The 21,878-nt window shown below is 48.0% G+C and overlaps 1 pseudogene; it reads right to left on the bottom strand.

Annotated features, from left to right (window-relative positions):
- Positions 1-3,708: 3,708 nt before the first annotated feature.
- Positions 3,709-19,732, bottom strand: LOC121852150 (annotated as a pseudogene).
- Positions 19,733-21,878: the final 2,146 nt, after the last annotated feature.

The raw sequence follows: 21,878 nt of genomic DNA, 5'->3' as shown, positions 1-21,878 counted from the left end.
GGTTAAGTATTTAAATTAGAAACTTACTTTAAAGGTTTAGAGACTATGAGACTCTACTCGGTAAAAACATAATAATTATATTATTGTAATCATTTACCTGGGAGGGCACACGTTCAAATCCTGTTCAAGGCAAATATCATAGAATTATCGTTGTCTGTCTCCTGTCAATAAAACGAGTACTGTAAAACTTTTTTGTAGGAAGCCAAGAAGCGATAACTCTTTGGATAGACTCTCACTGCCTGCCATGGGAACGTGTAATATCCACCGCTGGCATCAGGACTGCCATCCATTGGAGATGAACGCCGCCCAGCTTTTGTGTGCGTAAAGTAAACGACTTTGACGCCGACTTTGTGGATCTCGCTGTCGCTGGGTAAGGTCGCTCCAATGTTGCCTTTGCATATTGGTGTGGCCACACTTTACACTCAAAGCACGCAAGGCTCATGACGGCGTGCCCTGTAATGGACTGTGGTTGATTGCATGCTGCAGGGAGGCCTTGAGTATATACTTCCTCGCCGTGCAGAGGTGGAACAGAATACGGAATGCATTACTCTGCAGGGCAAGCAATAAACTAGCGTGAATGCATTCACACACACACACTGCTGTATCCACAAAAGACACAGACACGCAGGCAACAATCGCCTGTTTAACTTATAGAATTATAGACTGTTGGAGAAAGTTCTGTCAGGAGCAATTATGAATAAGCAAGCATCTACCATATTCTCCACATTAATACGACTCAATTATAAGCCAGTAGGTGTGAGTGTGTGTGTGAGACCAGCTTTTCTTTAAATTATTGCCACCGGGTACAAGTTTGGGGTGCGTCTTACTTTCCGGAATGTCTTATAACCCAGAGAAAACGTGAATTAGGCTGCTGGAGCAAGTGCTGTGCATGAGCATCAGTGTATGAGAGAGTGGTATGGCCAGCACTACTGCTGGCCACCTTTGTCTCCCCAGCAGTGATGTTTTTACACCACATCAGGTACAAGACTGAGTCGACCTAGGGGAGACGCAGGACCCGTTCAGATAATTCCTATTGGCCGTAGCCAGTAATGTAACTCGGGCCAATGGGTTTGGCACGCAGTGGCCTAACCACTACACCACCATAGTGCCTGTGCAAGGCTCGGCGCACTCTTAGACCATGTGATGTATGGAAGACTGGCTGGAAAGAGTTCACCTCATTTCTTCAGAACTGCTTTTTCTGATTAGTTTGTTGTCCTTCCCCATACCTCTCATTAGCACGGTTGGCTATGTACGGTGCGAAATCAGTACAACATACATACTTACACACACTCACTGGGATGACTGGGAGATCCATTACTGCACCAATGCCACACACGTACCGGTCTACTACAGTACTCGTTATTTTACTCAAAGGTATCTTTTTGCTTGTCTGTCATTCGGTTTTTAACTGGTGAACCGAACGTTGCACAATACTGAGCGATTCAAGAACAGTACATAAAATAAAAGGCATGCTTTGCGAGTTGGTTCATGGGAGGGCATGAACTGGCCTGGAGAGCTGGCACGAACGTTTCATGGAGTGATCTGTTGGTCGTGATTGGTTGGTTATTATGTCTCACTGAAGAAACCTTTTGACGGATGCCTGAATGACGGCATTTTTCAAATCCTCATCGTCACACTCGGCAGAGAGTATGATGATGATTATGATTTGTCTGCATATACTGTACTTGCATCCAAAAGACAGAGATCCCCCATATAGCCTTAACAGACTGTTGGGGAAAGTGCTGTCCGCGTGCACATATTCAGGCTGGCAGGGCACACGAGCAGGTGAGTGGCCAGCACCAAGACTTTTGTCTCTGATGTTTACACACCGCACCAGGTACTCATTTTAGGTTGAGTCGACCTAGGGGAGACCCAGGACCAGTTCAGATATTCGCCACTGTTATTGGTCGTAAACTATATTCGAACCCGGGTTGCCGGGTTTGTCGCGCAGTTGCGACAACTACTGCGCTAAAACTACATAGACTAGCAGCCGCCCACCGTGATACCCACGGGCACTCACACATGCATGCAGACACGCACGTACACACACAGGAGCAGAGCGAGAGAAACCGCCTTCAGATTGCGATGACTGTAGCCCCTCATTAATATCCGGCGCAGCAGTGAATTATCTGCACAGATGTCAAAAAGCCATGGGATGCAAATAAGGTCGAGTGTGGGCAGTTCACGCTGCCTTCTAGCAGCGCATGTGTGAGCGTGTGGGTGCGTTTTTTAAAAATAAACAAGCAGCCGCTGCTTTGTGCTGAAAATATTTTACAGGCAAGTTGCTCACAGCCGGGCTGTGACGGCACTGGATAAATGGGTGGGTGAACGAGTAAATGGGTGGACGAGTGGGTGAATGGACGGGTGGGTGGGAGAACGAGTGAGTGAGTGAATGAGTGTTTTGGAGGACGAGTGGGTGGGTGAACGAGTGCGTGGGAGGATAAGTGGGTGGGTGGACAAGTGAGTGGGTGAACAAGTGGGTGGGTGAACAAATGGGTGGGTGGACAAGTGTGTGGGTGACTGAGTGGGTAAACGAGTGGGGAGGGGGGGTGAACAAACAGGTGGGTGCACGAGTGGATGGGTGAACGAGTGTTTGGAGGATGAGTGAGTGGATGGGTGGGTGGGTGAGCAAGTGGGTGGGTGAACGAGTGGTTGAGAGAACGAGTGGGTGGGTGAACGAGTAGTTGGGAGAACGAGTGAGTGAGTGAATTAGTGTTTGGGAGGACGAGTGGGTGAACGAGTGGGTGGGAGGATAAGTGGGTGGGTGGACAAGTGGGTGGGTGAACGAGTGGGTGGGTGAACGAGTGGATGGGAGAGCATGTGGGTGGATTGGTGGGAAGACGAATACCCCGTTGTGGGACGTCACCACTGAGATAAGGTACAGGTGAAGGGGCAGCCCTGAAAGTGCTTGCTCCCGCCACTGCTGGCAGAAGGGCGTCCGCTCAAGCGAGTTCATGAGAGCCTCTCTGGAGGGTTTTTCGGCCGAGTCTTCTGCAAGTGGCCAGACAGATGAAGTGGGTACCCACACTTCACCTCACCACACGCGACTTACAGATTGATTGCCTGTTGTGGACCCATTAATACCGGGTGGATTTAAGAAAAGTAGTAAATGTTTTAATTGTGGCGACCACTATATTTTAAGTCCAGTGCGATAACATTACACCAGGCCAGCATCCCACTGGGATAACGTGTAATATTTTACTGCCGGTTTACTCTCTCAGCGAGCAGTGTACCACCCTGTGTCAGAGAACAGACTTGGAATATGAACTACTTCTGAAGCCACTTAAGTAGCCTCTTTAAACATGTTTAGGCACATCTTTTATATGTCCAGCAAAGAATGTTTGTCTTCTTTCAAACTGAAGACACAAACACACTTCACCCACTCATATATAGAATACAAAGATCCCCCGTACAGCCTTAATAGACTGTAATAGCAAGTGCTGTGAGCGAGCACCAATTAAGGCTGGCGCGTCACACGAGGGGGTGGGTGGCCAGCACCACCCCACTCTGCCTTTGTATCCCTCATGGAGATCTAGACATATGGCACCAGGTACTAATTTGAGGCTGAATCGACCTAAGGGAGGCCCAGGACTGGTGTTGGTCTAGAACGGGAATTGAACTCGGGTCACCGGGTTCGTAGCGCAGTGCGCTAACTGCTACACTACCGCTTCCCCACAACACACACCGACCCACCGACACACGTGAGCGCTACACAGACGCACCGGTCAACGTGCCCGTGCCGTGGTTGCGTGCGCCGTCCCCTCTGCCGTCACGTGCCGGCCCCCCACTGGGCTTGGCAGTGGAGAAGAGGTCGTAGAGGGGGGGCTCCAGGACCTCCTGCAGGCAGGCGGCATCAGTGCTGCCCGAGCCGCTGGCGGCACCGCCGCAGGCCCCGGCGCTCGTCCCACGCTGCGGGAGAAGCTTCTTGCGCGGCTGCTTGAGCTGCACGTAGACGGAGATCACGATGAGCACCACCACGAGGCCCGAGCAGACGCCGATAAGCGTGCCGTTGGTGGTTGTCATCTGCTGGAAGAGGCTGCCCTTGCGCTTCTCTGCAAAGGGGAAACAAGGAGGCACGGACACGGCCGGGGTGAAGGTTATGAGGGGGCCCCAAGACTGATTGCAGGGAATGGCCCAAAGTATGTGCGCTATTACATATTGCAAAATAAATCATACAAACATTTATTCCTTTATTTATTGGTGTAAAATTTACAAATGTAAATTCATCAAACATAAATCACTCGCTATACTCATTTTTTAAACAAAACACATTTTTGTTCCAAAGTTTAGCTGTGGAAAATTGTATGAATGATGTAATCGAAAATCCTAAAATAATTCTGATGGCTTCCATCGCTCAGCTGTTACTCCAACGTCGAACGGAGGGCATAAATTAGGGCCTAAGGCTATAGCCACCACACTGCAGGTCACGAGAGGTGGTACAAAGGTTTGCGAACTGCGCTACGAACACAAAGTTAATATCCCAGCTACGGCTAACATAGTGATGAATATCTGAACCAGTCCTGGGCCTCACCTAGGTTGACTCAGCCGTAAATTAGTACCAGGCGGAGTGTGTCAACAAACATTTTTCTAAGGTTGCACTCATTACACACAAACTGTTTGCCACAAATGGACCACAATACCTCGCTGATCTCGTCAAGGAGCACAAACCATCACGCGAACTACACTCATCCTCGTAGCAGCGACTTTTGGCTAGCCATCGAACAAAGATGGTTACCTCAACATGCGCTTTCACATGTGCTTCTACGACCATCTGGAACGATCTTCCTTCCGATATCAGGAAGCCATTGGAGCTATGCACTTTTAAATCTAGTTTGAAAACTCATTTCTTTAGAATAGCTTTTTGTGTTTAGTTTGTTGTCCTTCCCCGCACCTCCGATTAGCACGGTTGGCTACGTATGGTGCGACAGAAGTTCAACATACGTACATACATCAGCACTGGGGAGACAAAAGTGGCCAGGCATGATTCTGGTCACACCATTCCACGTGCGCCATACCGGGCCTTCATAGGTGCTACTCGCTAACAGCACATGCCTCCAACAGCCTGAAAAGGCTATATGGGAGATCTTTGCTTTTGTACACGCATTTGCCAGGGTGTGTGTGCGCGTGCACGTGCCTTTGCAGTGCTTCTCGTCCCAAGGGTAGACGCAGTTCTGCACGCCGTTGCACACAAGCGAGCTGTTGATGCACATGTTGCTGTGGCAGAAGAACATGCTGCCATCGCACGGGGCTGGTAACCAGCATGGTGGGGGAGGGGGGGTGAGGAGGACACTGAGATGAGACGAGAAAAGCAAAAGACCCAACCAACGACAGCAACCTCTTGACAAGTAATGCATTTTCGTTTCGTAGCCAATGTTACGATGACTCACAATAGATTAGTTTTTTTAGGCCACTTAGTGGTCTGGCCAAATTTGTGTCATGGCACCCTCCACTACCTGACATAGCTAAATAAATTAAATGTGTTGTGTGTACAAACATTTAACATGCCAATTCGTGTTCTAGCTCATTAATCTGTGAGTTTAAGAACAAATCTCGCAACCAAATTTAGCTGTTGGATATAACAGTGGCGAGATGTTAACTACCTCGCCTGGTAGATAAAATGTCGTGGGTTCGGTCCCGACCCTGATGCTCGTTTATTTGGAGTTTGCAAGTTCTACCCGTGGTCGAGTGGATTTTTCTCTGGGTCCTCCGGTTTTTCCTCCACATTTAGAATCAACATGCGTTTAGAGTATTTGGATGCTAAGCCACTTCGCTGAGTTATCATTTGTGACCAGGTCGCTTCTGAAAAAGATAACGAAAAATTGTTTAAATTTTTAGTTTAAAGTTTGGCTTGCAACTGTGTCTAGGCGTATTCTGGTGAGAAACCAGGAATTCATTCTGACTGCCTGGTTCTGACTTCCTCGTTTCTCAAAATGAGTTCCTGGTTTCTGGCATGAAGATGCTTTTAAGACCTTGCTCATAGCAAGTACAGTAATGTATTAGCCGTTACTTTGTTCAACTTTAATCGTGCTGTTTGTTGCTGGCCGCTTGGGCCTAGTGCACTTCGCAACCACGAGAGAAAAAAAAATATTCTCAAGGGGGTGGGAAGTCGATGGGGCATTGTCGCATTCGATGTTGAGCACGTACGGTCGAGGAAGGAGGTGAAGAGCATGGAGAAGTGCGTCATGGTGCGGCTGCCCTCGTCAGCCCACATCCTCACGACGCCCAGGCCCGACTGCAGCATCACATCGCTCGCCACTGTGCTGCAGAACTTTGCCTTTAGGTTGTCGATGAGCCGCGAGCCGTCGTACACGGCGATGAAGTTGCGCTTGCACTCGTTGGAGTGGTGCATCTGGTAGTCGAGGAAGCGCAGGTAGATCTGGTAAGGTGAGTACGAGGGATGGGGTGAGCAAGGGGCACGGGTGGGCAAGAGACGGGGGTGGGCAAAGGAAAATCGTAACTCAGCTTGTAACCATTTACCCACCCAGCTTGACTGCACCAACTGTCACGATTGGGTGGTCACAATTCAATCCAGGAATGCTTTTTTTGTGGAGTGTGTACTTTCTATACTGTCTGGGTATCCGTACTGCCTCTCTTGTCTGTACTGTCTTGTCATCTGTATTGTGTCCGTCTTGTTTTGCCATTGGTGAAACACGTTTATGGCAAGGGAGACACGTGCAAACAAAGTACGGCACTAAATATCTTCACGAAGAAAAATAAAAAAACTGAAAAACATCAACGAATCTGACACAAATACAAAGTTTCACAGCAAAAAATATAAATAAACAGTATAAATACGACGCGTAAGGGACAATCACAGAAACCCCTTTTGCTTTCGCCTTCACGCAAATAAATACATTCCCAATTTCAGGGACTTTATATAATGATACCACTGACCCGCTACTCTAGATCAGGGTGGGCAACCGTTTTTCTGCCAAGGGCCATTTGGATATTTATAACATCATTTGCGGGCCATACAAAATTATCAAGTAAAAAAGTTAGCCTGTAATATTTGGTCAAACATTTAATTAACTCATCTCTAATGTGATGGCTGGAACTGCTTATCGTTGGTGAGGCGTGTGATGTTAGCTGGTATTGATGATGTTGTTGCTACTCGCAACTGCTTTTCCAGGTTTGCTCCTAGATTTATTGAATTTCGAGTCCCGCCTGCGGTTGCCTTGGCAGGGCCACACCAAATGATTTTGGGGGCCTCACACGGCCCGCGGTGCCGGACGTTCCCCACCCCTACACTAGAGCCATCTAATCACCTACAACATTGCACATCATAAATAATATCAGCTTGTAACGCGTCGCCGAGCGAGGAGGAACCACAGATAAGCAGGAAGGCAACCACGCAATGAGCCAGGACCAACAATTGCCCAAGCTCTGCGGCCCTCTGTCTGTTAAGGTGTTGTCAACCAATTCATGAGTGTTCATGTGTGGGAGGAAACATGAGCATCCATAAAAACCCCACATATGAGGAGGAAACGCTCTATCCCATACAGATGAAACAGGTGGAGTCCACATTTCTGCTGTACCGCCTTTTCCTGGTGAACCGGAGTATGGCACATCCTCTACGCACACAGGGAGGGAGTTTTGCAACACTCGTGTGATCCACCTACCCTCGCTGCTTCCACAGCGCTGGATTACAGGCCAAATGCAAAACCACCACCACTGCCTGGCATGTACAGCACTTGTCCATCAGCTGCTAGATGTACATGATCTAGAATCGAATTGTGAACCAGAATCAACAGTGCTTACTCAACAATGGATGGGCGCTCTATCATACTCTACTTTGATCAAGCGTGAGTCAACCGTGTGTCAACCTCCATATATATTTACAAAATCTAGCTCTCACATAGGGTAATATGAAGTGAAAAGCTAGATTAATGAAAATATTGAGGGATGTTGTATTGCGATTTTATATTTAACAAAAATGTTTTTACACCTTTCTCTCGATATTGGCATCGCAACGCAAGAATTTGGAATCCATTGGGAGCTCTCGGAGGGTACGGTCCACAGAAGACGCGCTGAACCGTTTCCGACATCCTTCCAAGCGCCCTCTTATTTACATGCTAGGGGGAAGCACCTTCCCGCCCACACGACTACACAAACTTAATGTTCATCACATGATGGTCAAAGCGAATTTTTTTCTAATTCGCAGAGCTGGAATGAATCCAAATTAAGTGTAAAACCAATTTATTGTTTATTGTACAGCCATTGGTGACCAGGCTGTGATCATCAAAGTGACTACGCCTGAGCAACTGGTTTAATCACTGGCGGCTAGCATGGATTAAACACAGCATCTAAATGATGCTGGCTCTGCTCTGAAAAAACCATTACCCCAGCCACCTCTGCCGACATCCCACTCCTTAATTCACTGCTCCAGCCTGATGCATCCACTCACTATTAACGAGACCCCCGTATTAACGAATTGATTGAATTATCCTTCAGATCCATACAGCACTGTCGATTGCTCAATTTACGTAGAAGCAAAATGGGACATCCAAGCACGACACTGGCACGCGCTTATACAAACATACACACAAGACAATGATCCCCTATGTAGTTTTTAACAGACCGTTAGGGCAAGTGCTTTTTGCGAGCACCTATGAAGGCCGGCACGGTAGCACGAGGTGGTCGGTGGCCAGCACCACACTCGACACACAGCCACATATACACACATGCTCTAACACATTAAAAATGTATTCACACAATAGTACACGCGAACATACACTCACTGCTACACAACATATAATCACACTATGACAAAGATAGCAATCCCCCATATAGCCTTTCACGGAAGTTGGGGCAGAGGTACTGTTTGCAATCACCTATGAGCACAGTGCCCAGCCACTTTTGTATCCCAAGTGACAATATTTATGCACTGCACCAGGAACTCATTTGAGGCTGAGTCGACCTCGGGGAGGCCCGGGACCGGTTGGGATAATCACCACTGTTGTTGACCGTGAGAGGGAATCGAACTCGGTCGCCGGATTCATAGCACAGCGCGCTAACCGTTATACAATCGCTCCCTTATAACACGCGTACAAAGATCCTCCCAGCGATGCCATACAACGGTCTGTACACAGACATGTACACAGACATTTACACAGACATGCACACACGCTCACGTCTGCAGACACCGAGCCGATATTCCGGGTCAAACGCAGTAATTTTAATAATACGCGCGCTCTTGGCTCTTTGCGATGAAACATCGCAAAATCAATGTCCTAATGTAATGGAATGATCTAAAACGGCCCAGCTTTAGCGGGGCGACGTCGGTGCCGGCGTGTTCGGCCCAGATTGATGGTTTTAAATGCAGGACTCGTTAAGGATATTGGCCGTGGAGAGACGTGACGTCAGCGGCTGTGGAATAAAATGAGTGGTGATTTTTTTTTTACTACTCCGCTTAAATTCCGAATCAATCTTGGCCCGGAAGAGTGTTGACTCGGCACCAGCTAATCACACAATTACTCCACCGATAACCCCGGTAATAGAAGTGGTGGTACGGAATTCTGATAAGATGGCCGTTGAGTGTAGAGCAGAGGGACGATGCTGCCTAATGAGATGATCGGGATGTGACGCTCACTAGTGGCAGTTGTGATTATAATTGTTGATGCTGTGACACTGAAGATGACGGTGAAATTGAATATGGTGGAAATATTTTGATGTTGGCATGCGTTGATTTTCTCTGGGTATAGTACTCCTCTTTCCTCTAACATGCAAACAATTGTTAACGTGGAAATAGACAAACAATGCCAATCAGGACCCTCCTGAAAAAAAGGCTCTTTGGACTCAGTTGATGACAAAACATGAAAGTGTCTGGCTGCTTAAACGACTCGAAACAAGTGGTGGAAATTCCACATTCCAATGACAGGCATCAGTTAGCCACTCCATAGGACACTCACTGGGTTCTGTATTAATACTGTTAGAGGGATGCTGCCACAGCGTAGAGGTGAGCACACTGCATTGCAATCCAGAAGTTGCCAGTTTGATTGGATCTCCCGGCGCGGCAGTTGAAACAATAGTGCGAGCTTCTTAAATCCCCCACCCTCTCCACCCCCCACCACCTCTGTTCATGCAGTAGTGTAAATGGATAGAACCAGAGTTAGGTGATCAGTAGGTGATGTGTGGTGGGGGAAAGTGTGAGTACTCCAGCCTCTCCCACGATGTCTTGCAGTTGTGGAAGATCAGGCAAAAATACCCTCCACAAAAGCCCCCTCGAGTGGTGGCCCTTCTGCCAGCAGTAGCATGAGCAAGCATTTGCAGGGCTGCACTTTTACCAAGTACCGTCAGATGACGACAACGATGCAACGGTGACAATGATGAGGACGGCGATTGTGATCACGATGACAGTGATGGTGAAGTTGACGATGATGACGACGATGATTCGTCGAGGCGGACTCTTGTGGCTGTGGATGGGAGGGTACCCGTGAATTGGGGGTGGCCCGGATAGTCCAAAAGCAGTCGATGGCTTCGTTGGCCGTTGCCTTGCTCTCGGTTTCGAGCTGTGCTGACTTGAGGATTCCCTCCGCGCCGCTGACTTCAAACTCACACGCTGCACACCGCACAGACATCAGCTACGCTCGTAAATTTTAAATAATTATATAGTTGAGACATTTGGTATTCACGCCACTCTTACAGTGCGAGGCTTTCGTGAACGTCCTATGTTTCATCAACACAGCAGTATATTCGCAGCCCAGGGGTGCTGTTGTTTGCTGTGTGTAATTCCTACCGAGTAATTTGCATGGAATTTTCTTCAAATTTGGCAAAGGTGGATCACGACGCCGGCACATAATGGCCTACCTCTTTTCGAGTGGTGCCACAGGAAATCTTTAAATGTCCACTGTGAAGCAGACGACACGTAGTAATTTTACAGTTAATACGCCCACAGTGGAAACCATGGGCGACCTTTCCGGATTTGAACCACGAACGTGCTCCCACTGCCATTTTCTGTGGGGTGTGCAATACATCGCCCGTATGCATCGCCTCAATTGGATGGTCACGTGACCAGGTATGTCACAGTGGCAAGATGTTAACTACGTTGCCTGGTATACAGGAGGCTGTAGGTTCGATCCACCCTGACACCTGCTGTGTATTTGGAGTTTGCATGCTCTCCCCGTGGTCACATGGATTTTTCTCCGGGTCCTCCGGTTTTTCCCTCCTCATTTAGAAATATGCTTCTGAAAAAAGAGCTATATAGCTCGATAGACCTTACCTGGTAAAATAGAAATAGTAGTACGTAGTTAGCATAATCTATATTGGGGCTCTTGCTGGAGTAGATACCCATATAATGCCTACCTAATAGACAATGCTGTGTGCTGTACCAGTCTGTGGGCCTCATCACGATGATGATTATACAAAAGCCATGTCGGTCCTTACACTCGTTAATGGATGCATCTGTGTCTCTGGTGAAATACAAATAGTTGAGTTTAGTTTTAACTCTTAACTTGGGAGATGAGGTTTTTTGGCAGCAAGGATGGGATGTAGCCATGAGGTGCAGTTTATCTGGCTATAGATGTATATGGAATATCAGTTTGTTTGTATGTGGAAAAAGCTGCTGCTGCTGCTTTTGGGATGCAGAGGCCTGCATCAGCCAAGAAGCAGCAGAAGCCTGGTGATTTTCAAGCAAGTGAGAACAGCAACAGCAGCATCAGCCAAGTCAGGGGCAGAAGAAGCAGATTACATCAGGAAGAGAACAACTGAAGGTTGTGCAAGACCCCATTGGATCTCAGTTGCAGATACGTGGAGGAAGACATGGCCACAGCAGCACAAAGGGTGCGCAAGATGCCTCTGGATCTCGGCTGCACGGTGCTCTTGCAAACTAAGCTGCTGCACTTATATGCGTAAATGTTTTAATAAATACAGTTTAACCACCACCCCCTTACAGGTCTTTGTTGTGCAATATTGGAAATTGATATTTTGCTATGTTTTTTATATTAACAGGTAAAGCCCACTGAACTATTCGCTCTTTTTCAGAGGAGACCTGGCCACAAGTTATAGATCATCAAAGTTCTTTATCACCATATATGGGAATTTATAGTTTCAGCCAAATAATAGAAACGCATGTTGTTTACATATGTGGATTGGGGCAAAACCGGAGAGACCTGGAAAAAATTCCAAGTGACCACCATGGGGTGACAGAAAACGCGGACTCCAAATGTAGATCCATAATATAGTTTTTGGGTTAGATCCTGTAAATATCTTATCGCATAAATGGCTTATCACGTGGACATTTATAGCGGCCAAAATACTCTCAATGCATGCTAATTCTAAATGTGGAGGAAAAAACCGGAGGATCCATAGAAAAATCCATGCAACTACGGGGAGAACATGCAAACTCCAAATATATAAGCGTCAGAGTTGGGATCGAACCCACAACCTCCTGCGTACCAGGTGAGGGAGGCAATATATCCTCGCCACTGGGGTTGCCGTGATATCGTTTGTCACCTGGCTTTATGGTTGTCACCTTTGAGGTACAAAAAAACCAGAATAAATCATGGGAGAAGTGGAACATCTCACAATACCAGAAGACGGGAGAACTACACGTGTGCATGCATCGTCTTTAGTGGTGTAATATTATTGTTATTCATCAGCAGACATAAAAACATGGGAATGGGAATGTCTTGGGAAGATGTTCCAGGATGACAGCAGCTACCTCAAAAAGGATGATTCTGGGAAAACCAGGTCAAGTATCAACCGTACTTGGCTCAGGAGAGACAAATTGGTTACAGAATTCTGGGTTTTTTAAATAGCAACCTCGACTATCAGTCGAAGCGGCTGCGTTCTGAACTCTGGCCGTGCTGATAATGAGGAATGGCTGCTTTATAAATGGGCGTGCTCCTGCAAAGCTGCTGACCTCAGAGGTCAGGTCCTTTTAACCAATGCTATGGGACAGACGGCCATCGTGCAAAACCATCAAAGAGACTGGTAGAGCACACAGCATTGCAGGTACAGGCAGCCTGCTTGTCTAAGAGGTATGCATTATCTAGGTGTCCACTCCAGAAAGAGCCCCAATATAGATTATACTATTTTTACTGTTTTCATTTCACCAGGTAAGGTCCACTGAGCTATACAGCTCTTTTTCAGAAGCAACCTGGCCTCAAATGATAGCTCAACGAAGTAGCTTATCACGTGGAGATTTATGGCAGCCAAATACTCTAAATGCACGTTGCTAAATGTGGAGAGAAAAACTGGATGACTTGGAGAAAAAGATACACAACCACGGGAAGAACATGCAAAATCCAAATATACAAGCGTAAGGGTCGGCATCAAACCTACGACATCCTGTATACCAGGCAAGGGAGTTAACATCTCGCCACCGCGCCGCCCCTAAACACAATGGTTCGACTGGACAGCCACGGCTCGACTGGACAGCCACGGCAGTGATGCATCTTAGGGGAGGGGGGTACGAGGCGCGGGAAGTGATTGCAGTGGAGGCACCCGCTGCCCCACCCACATTGAGACTCTGCGAAAAATGGTATTTTATTTATATTTACCATAGGAAATACATGGGATCTTTTTGCATGATTATCGGGCTTTATGTATTTTTTAAACACTTGGAATTTTGGGACCACCCTGGCCTCCACCCACCCCCACCTCCTTTGAGAAGATTCAAATCTGCCTCTGATTCCTGGTCTCGGGAAATCTGTATCATTGTCCTGGACCATTTGCATAAATCATGATTGTCTCCCAGTTGAACATTTTCTGGCCGTGTCGTGGATGGGACCGGAGCAGAAGAACATAGAAAAGCAGACAACTCGCCTCCTTCCAACATTCGTCCCTCCACGTAAAAAAAAAACCCAAAGTATTCTTTACACATCCCAAAATCGCATTACTGATTAGCACGGTTGGCAAGAAGTTCAACATCCATACATACATACGAGCCACACCGTCTTCTGGAAGTGCATAATTTTAGCAGAATTATTTTGACACGAGAAAATTTTGGACCGGGTTCGCCATTCAGCATCTCATCGGTAGAGTCAGGCTATGCTTGAACCAGTGCTGATGAACCGCCCAGATGTTTATAGGCAAGGGCCCTCTGTGTTAGATGTGAACTGAGCACTCACCTGGGAGCGGGTGGATGATGCTGCCCATGTGGCTGAAATCTGGGTCTGCAAGAGGAGAGTGCAAATCGTTGTTGCTTTATCATCATTCATATATAAACACAGCCATAAGCGAGACTCCGTTAAGATCGGAATGGCTAAATATCAAAATAAATAAAAAGGCAGGGGTTGGTCCAGTGGAAACAGTTGTGCCTCACAGCAAGATGAGTTAGTAACATTGCATGATTTTTCTTTAGCTATGGGGGGAAAACCCCGGAGAACCCAGATGAAACCCATGCAGAACAAGGGAAGAACATACAAACTCCGCATACAATCACAATCACTCTCACATTGGGAGAACATACAAACTCACACATCGCAATCACTCTCACACTCCGGAGAAAATACAAACTCCACACACTCGCAATCACTATCACACTCCGGAGAACATACAAACTCCACACAAAGAGGCAGCCAACCCAAGCCCTTCTTGCTGTGAGGTATAAAAACTTCACTACTGCGCCACCCTGCCGCCCACTAACCGCCACTCCCGCCGGCAGTGCTGCTCCCCAGGGCGGTCGCGGCGCCTCACCGGGCAGGAAGATGTAGTAAGCGCGGAAGCCCATGGACTCGAGTTCGCCATCGGAGTAGAACTTGATCCACATGAAGCGGCCGTTGGAAGTGATGGGCGGGGGTCGCTCGGTGCCGCAAAAGCGGCCGATGAGCGGTGAGAAGCTGAAGGGGCCGTCGCGCACCTCCAGGTGGTCGAATTTGCACTCCCACGACGGCTCCACCGAGTACGGCTCGTCGAAGTGCAGCTCCGTGCGCTGCCGCGGCGGGGCTAAGGGGTGCGGCAGGGAGAGGGGTCGGGGTTAGGGTCCGATTCAGGTCAGGGACAAATTAAGGGAGGACACGGCTGGGTGGGTTGTTTGGAGAAGACCGTTGATAGGCATCTCAAGCACGGCAATGAGCCGCGAGTCAAATGCCACGTTCTTACAATTGCTCGAAACTTGCTGGAAACTTGCCGGAAACAAGCCGGTCCATATTACAAATCCTCTGTATATCTCCATATATATAAAAGGCAAAGTTGTGATTATGTGTGTCTGTTCAAAATGTTTAGCGTACTTCCCGACATGCAACAAACTTGAAATTTGCCATGTGGGTACTTTCCAGACTGTACACCATGCAAAATTATAAAAATAGACTTTTGGAATTTTTTGGTGGGGGGGCTCAATAATGCAACAAATTTTTGCACAGCAAGTGAGCTGTGACGTCAAATCTGTCACGTGACCCGCGCATGTGGAAGTGTAACGCATTGTAGTGTAGTGGTTAGCGCGCTGCGCTACGAACCCGGCGACCCGAGTTCGATTCCCGCTCACGGCCACCGCCGGTGACGATTATTTGAACTGGTCCTGGGCCTCCCCTAGGTCGACTCAGCCTCAAACGAGGAACTGGTGTGGTGTGTGAACATCGCCACTGGGGAGACAAAGGCGGCCGGGCGTGGTGAATCCAAGTCCCGGGCGAAGCCGGGTAGTAAAGCTAGTATAGATATATACCCCTTATCCACTGGCACATCCGAGCCGAGCCAGCACGGGCCCTCATAGTATGAGTATTACATTTTTTCCACTGACGATTTGCAGTGCCAAGCAGCAACCAGACCGTAGTGCGCTGGCCTTGGCATGGCTCTAATTGTACAATGGAAGACGGGGGATGAGTGAAGCGAGTACAGTAATTCGACAATCGTACTCGGACCATGGAGCTACCCTCAGTGCTTGAAGCAATGGGCAAAGTAAGTGAGACATACAGGACCAATCAAAACACAGATCAATTGGTGTTACAGATCCAATAACTCAAGGGATAATCGGGCTGTGGAGAAGGGTACGTTCACTCTATAAGATTCAGAAAGTTCACATACCTTTGTTATTTTCAATGCCTCTCTCATATTTGCATCCTGTTCAGTCACTCTGATCGCCCACCCCTAAAGCTAGGCGTGCAAATTGATCACGTGGGCAGCGATGCGAGCGAGCGTGGTGCTGTCCACCCATCCGCTCGTGTGCCGTGCCGGCCTTCATAGGTGCTCGCTAACAGCACTTGCTCCAACAGTCTGTTAAGGCTATAAGGGGATCTTTGTCTTTGTGTGTGTGTAGAGAGTGGTGACAGCGGTTCGCGCACACTGCAATACAAACATGGCGACCCAAGTCAGTGGAGAATGTTAACTGAGCCAGTTCTCGAGTTGACTCTGCCTTAAACTGATACCTGACGCGATGTGCAATCATCAGCACTGGAGAGATAAAGGTGGCTGGGCTCGGGTATCGGCCATACCACTCGAGCATGCACCTTTCCGACTTTAATCGGCGCTCGCTAACAGCACTTGCCATAACTGTCCTGTTGAAGGCTACCCAAGGGGTCTTTGGCTCGGTGTGTGTTCGCTTGTGTGCCGAACGGGGGAGGGCCCACTCACCCTCCAGGATGTAGATGCACTCCTTGTCGGGGGGTAGTTTCCAGGGTAGTTGGAGGAGGAGAAGGACCCCCCATTGGGTTGCGGAGCCACGTGCCGCACTGTGCCGCGCGGAGCCTTCTGCCGCCGACTGCGCATCTGTGGGGCCCGGCACACAGACAAAAAGGCAAAGGTCCCCCCTATATTACCCTTCATGGATGTTGGGGCAGTACTTTTAGGGAGCACTTCATGAAGCTTGGAAAGGCACACGAGGGGGGTAGATGGACAGTACCAATGCCAAAACCCATCATTCGCCACTAAGTGACGTTGACGTCACCACGGCGCCTGTGCCAGACCAGGTGCACGCATACACAGATCCCCCGTGAAGCATGCACGTGTAATGACAATAGAGCATGCATGCGGTGTGAGGGGACTAGTGGCCACGGGAGGTCATGATAGGGAAGCCAGCCTAGAGTACGAATGCACTAGTGGCCACGGGAGGTAATGACAGGGATATCAGTCATGAGTGCGAAGCGACTGGTGGCTACGGGAATGTTGGAGAAGGGAGCGTGGTCAGGAGACGGAAGAGGATGGTAGAGCGAGCGTCCAGAGTCAGCGAGAGTGATCGAGAAGGGGGGCGTGGCCTCGGTTGGTATATAAGGAGATGTGCGGGAGACTCGGGACTGTCGCGGTGGGATCTCCGCCTGACGTCAAGTGAACGTGTCTTCAATAAAGTGCCATCTCAAGAGAAGTGTGTCAAGTCGTCATTACACACGTACACACAGATCCCCCGTGTAGCCTACAGAGGCTGTTGGGGCAAGTGCTGTTAGCGAGCACCTATGAAGGTCAGCACAGCGCACGATGGAGTGATGTGGCCAGTACCGCACACGGGGACACTTGTGACTAAACTTACACGTGGTGCCAGGTACTCATTAAGCCTGAGTAGACCTAGGGAGGCCCATGTACTGTTTCAGAAATTCATCACTGATGTTGGCTGTGAGCGGGAATCGAATTGGGGTCTGCTGGGTTCATAGCGCAGTGTGACATATATATACAGATATAACCATGAGAGATGTCAGCTTGGAAAAGACTTCATCTAGCAATTTATTGATCATATATGATGAATTGTGCGGTATTATCCCTGTGGTCACTCGCTTTGTGCAGCAGCAGCAGCGCTTATCATAGCAGTGGAATAAAATTTCCAACCTGCGGAAATATATAAGCAACCTTTATCAGTAACCCTTAGGTTATTGTCAAAGAGCCTTTAAAAACTTATTTTAAAAATCTCACTTTTCTGAACAAAAATCCTCGAATCAGGGATACAACTTTTCTTTTAAATGCGACGGAGATAAAATATCAGTTGTATAAAACAACTCGGCTGTGACTGTACCCCCTTGCACTGCTGTCGCTGACAGATGGAGCTAAGATTCTACTTTAGCTATTGTTGTATGCCAGCCAGCTGATCTGGCAACACCGGTGGTAGTGGCATGCATGACTTGTCTGGGTGTGCGCTGTAGCAGGATACGATGAATTTGCGACAGAATCAATGATACATTGTTAATCAGGGAAGCTAATTAGCGTGGGCAAAACCACGCCCAAATATTATATATATGGGTCTGAAAAAACCCATAATTTATCATTAATTCTGTCGCGGATTTATTATATCCTGTTACAGTCCGCCTCTAAATCGGGGTCGGTGGCCACTGGTCGTTATTGAACTGAGGCCCTCCAGTGCGGCGAGCTGATTGTCTGAGCCTGGCACCAAACGCCGCAGACACACAGCCGGAAGTTCTTGCTTCGCAACCAATCTATAATCTTAATCTTCCGTGATTCGTAAATCCTCGTGTAAATCGGTGCTTTACACAAACATGCATTGTTTACAAGACTTATTGCATTATTTTCTGGTGCGTCCTTGGTGGACTTTTAGCTGCATTAGGCTACGGCCTAGTCACTCATGACTTATCATTTTCTTACTTAATTCAGCTTATTCCAGCTCTGAAAATTCTAAATCCTTCTTGTATTGATATGTGATAAAAGGGCATATGGCTGCAGAGGCCTGAATACAGAGTAACCTTAGAACTAGATCTACAACAACATCCCCAGGGAGAGTTAAGAATGAAAGATTGTTTATTATATTCTCAGAGTCATGACATAGCACCGATAGCACGAACTCAATACATGTACGTTGTAACAGTATAGACATGCACTGTCGCCCCGCAGTGATGTGCTGTGGCCGAGGTTAAATGAGGTAAGGGGCCGTCCATAAATGACGTCACGCACCTAGAGGGAGGGGGGGTCAGACATTTGTGACGATGTGTGACGAAGGGGGGGGGGTTGAGAAATGTGACGTCACATCAAATGCGCAACTTAAATAAATAGAGACAACACGTTATACTTAATTATACTTTTAATAAATGTTTTCTCCTACAACACCAGAGTGCAGCGTCATATTAAATACGCACTACAATGACAATAGTTTAAAGCGATTTGAAGCATGGTAATTTTTTGGGGGGGGCAGAGCTTTGTGACGTCATATTTGAGGGGGGGGGTCTGACTTTTTGTGACGCTGTGTGACGAGGGGGAGGGTAAAAAATCGTCCAAAATCGCGTGACGTCATTTATGGACAGCCCCTAAGGGGGTTGAGAGGTTATGGGAGGAAAACGACCCATCTAAGGAAGCCAAGGCACCACGGAGGCCTTGACCGGGGAGGCGACGAGTTGGCCGTTCAGGGCAGGCCGGTTGGCGTGGGTTAGGGTGAATTGACGGGGCTGTGAGTGGTGGAAAGTGAGGTGAACAAAAAGCCAGGCTAATGTAACGATTTCTGGGGTTACATTTGAGGGGTGCTGCACAAGCCAAGTTGATTGACAGAGGCTGTGAGGGCGGGACCAAATGTGTATGGAAGTGAGCGCGACCCGTGCACGGAGGGGGCTGGGATGGTCGGCGTTCGCCGGGGCCGGGGGGCTCCCACGGGGGGCCCGCTGCTGCGGGGGGGGGGGGCTGTTGTGCGGGCGGGCCGGTGCCTGGGGCTGCTGGTGCATGGCGTGGCTGTGTGCGGTGCTGCGTGCGGTGGGTCGGTGGCCGAGACCGCGGCTGCGTTGAGTAGCTCAGAGCGCTGTGTCGTGAGCGCAAACCAAGTCCCTGAGACTGCCGTTACGGAGCCTTGGTTTCTGGATAGTGCATAAGAGTTGGTGCGAATGGTTGGCGCAGTGTTCTGTAATTGTCTATTCCGTGCTGTGTTCTGTAATCGCATTACCGTCGCGGTGTTCTGTACCTGTTTTGTCGTCAACGGTATTCTGTGATTATTGACACGCGGGTCGCTTTGTTGAGCAGGTTAACTATGGAGTTATGCAAATGTTATGGAAATGTGTTGTCAATTAAGTATTATCTACCACAGTTGGTTCGCGTCCTTGTGCATAGTGTGTACAATAGTGCATAAATCAAGACATAGTTAATACATTCCAAATCTTGTTAAGATTCATTGTATTCTGGATCGAGTTATTTTCCTCCTTTCAGTCGCCATTAAAGCACGTTTAAAAAAATCCGCATTGGTATCCTCATAAAATTATAGAAGGCATTGCATGGGAGAGAAAATGAATCCGAACTCCCCTCTCTCCCATATTTAAAGTGAGCAACCCTCACATAAGTAAATGATAATAAAAAGATTGCTGGAAACACTGTCTCCTTTGGGTTGAGTCATACCATTCTTTCCCAACCTTTAGGGTCAGATATTGCCCTTCGTCAGTGGGCAAGGGCCTGTGCTGTAATGAAATGAGGCCACCCCCCCCCCTCTTTCGTAGCCCAGGGCATTGATTGAGCCCCTGGGCCTTGGTGCAGCTGCACCGCCAGGGTAATACTACTCGATAGCCACAGCATTGACAAAAGAGAACTTGAGAAACATTCGATCTCTCTGGATATTGAAGCCCCGCCTGTCTCCTGCCTTGGATATGAGCAATTGGAATTAACCCGGTGCTCCTTGTGTAGCATCACTAACGTCTCTACAAGGACATCGTGGCTTTACCACAAACGCTCTTCCGCATGAATAATTCCAGTATAAATGATGGCTTAATGCTGCCGGACTGATCCTTCTAACACATTACGTGTACCGACTACGATGGAATTGAATTTAAATGAGTGTGCATAGGGACACACTTTCAAGCGAAAAGGCGCAACGAAAATGTAATTTCTCCTCTCCCTGTGAATCTCCATGAAGCGTTTTCAATCCCTCCTTACGAAAGAAAACATAAATTCCTTCCTTTTCATCCCGTGATCTGCAAATGCCACCTATTGTCCTGGGTCTTGAGCTGCAATCACATTTGGCTGCTTTGTCATCCAGTGTGTTGATTTAAACTGTAAAGGTCAAAGTGCAGTCCTGAAATCTCATGTGGAAGGGCCTCCACTAGAGAGAGCCCTAGAGGGCTCCTCCCTTAGGTATTTTTGGCTTCCTCTTCCATGCTGGCCAGGCATCTCAGAAGTTGTGGGAGCAACCGCACTTGACTCCACGACACCTGATCATTTAAACGGCTGCTGGACAAAGGAGGTTAGCACCGTTGTTCAACTGCCGTGCCAGGAAATCAAAACGGAAACATCTGAATTCACATCCAGTGTGATAAAAATGGTTATAACCATTAGCTGCATGGCAGTATCCCAATTAGAGTGCACTTTTAAATGGGATGAGTGTGCTTTGAGCTGCGTTCCATGTCGCAGGTGCAATCGCAATGAGGATTGGAGTGGCCAAGTGGGTCAGAGGTCAGAGGATTGAGCCAGCACCACTGAGATCCTGCAATACAGAATCGGAATCTTTATTTAAACTGGAGAAATCCGATGAGCTTTGAAGCTTGTTTTCACAGATGTCCAGTATAGGCGATCAGCAGGCATCCCCTTGTGATATAAACTGGTCCGCAGTGGTAACGAGCTGATGGTCTCAGCCTGGTCATCAATGATTTAACATAAACATAGACGTACATATAGACCCATAGACTCGCATATAGACCCATAGACTCACATATGCTGAGTTTGGATTTAAACTGGGTTCACAAGCGTAGTGACTGAATGGTCTCAGCCTGGTCATACAATGATGCACACAAAAAATACCACGTAAAATGTGGTTCTGCACTTGTTTCAGCTAAATGCCAGTTCTGAAAGTTAAAAACAATGTAATTGACTGTCACACGACGAACATTACTCTCAGTGGCAGAGCAGCTGGAAGAAAGTGCTGCCTCCCTTCGTGTGGACCAAGCCACTTAAAGAGGGATCTCAATGGTAGCTCTAATGTATCCACGTCCGGGTGCCATTGTTTAGCACGAAGGGTGATACTGCTCTGCAACGGAGCCAAATTGATTATTTGCCTAATGACGCTGTGCCGAAAGCGCAGTTGATATCAAGATAAACATTCTAAT

Source organism: Callorhinchus milii, unplaced genomic scaffold (assembly GCF_018977255.1).
Source record: "Callorhinchus milii isolate IMCB2004 unplaced genomic scaffold, IMCB_Cmil_1.0 Scaffold483, whole genome shotgun sequence".
NCBI classification, from domain to species: Eukaryota; Metazoa; Chordata; class Chondrichthyes; order Chimaeriformes; family Callorhinchidae; genus Callorhinchus; species Callorhinchus milii.
The sequence above is the reverse complement of the archived record's forward strand: the minus strand, read 5'-3'. Positions and strand labels throughout refer to the sequence as shown.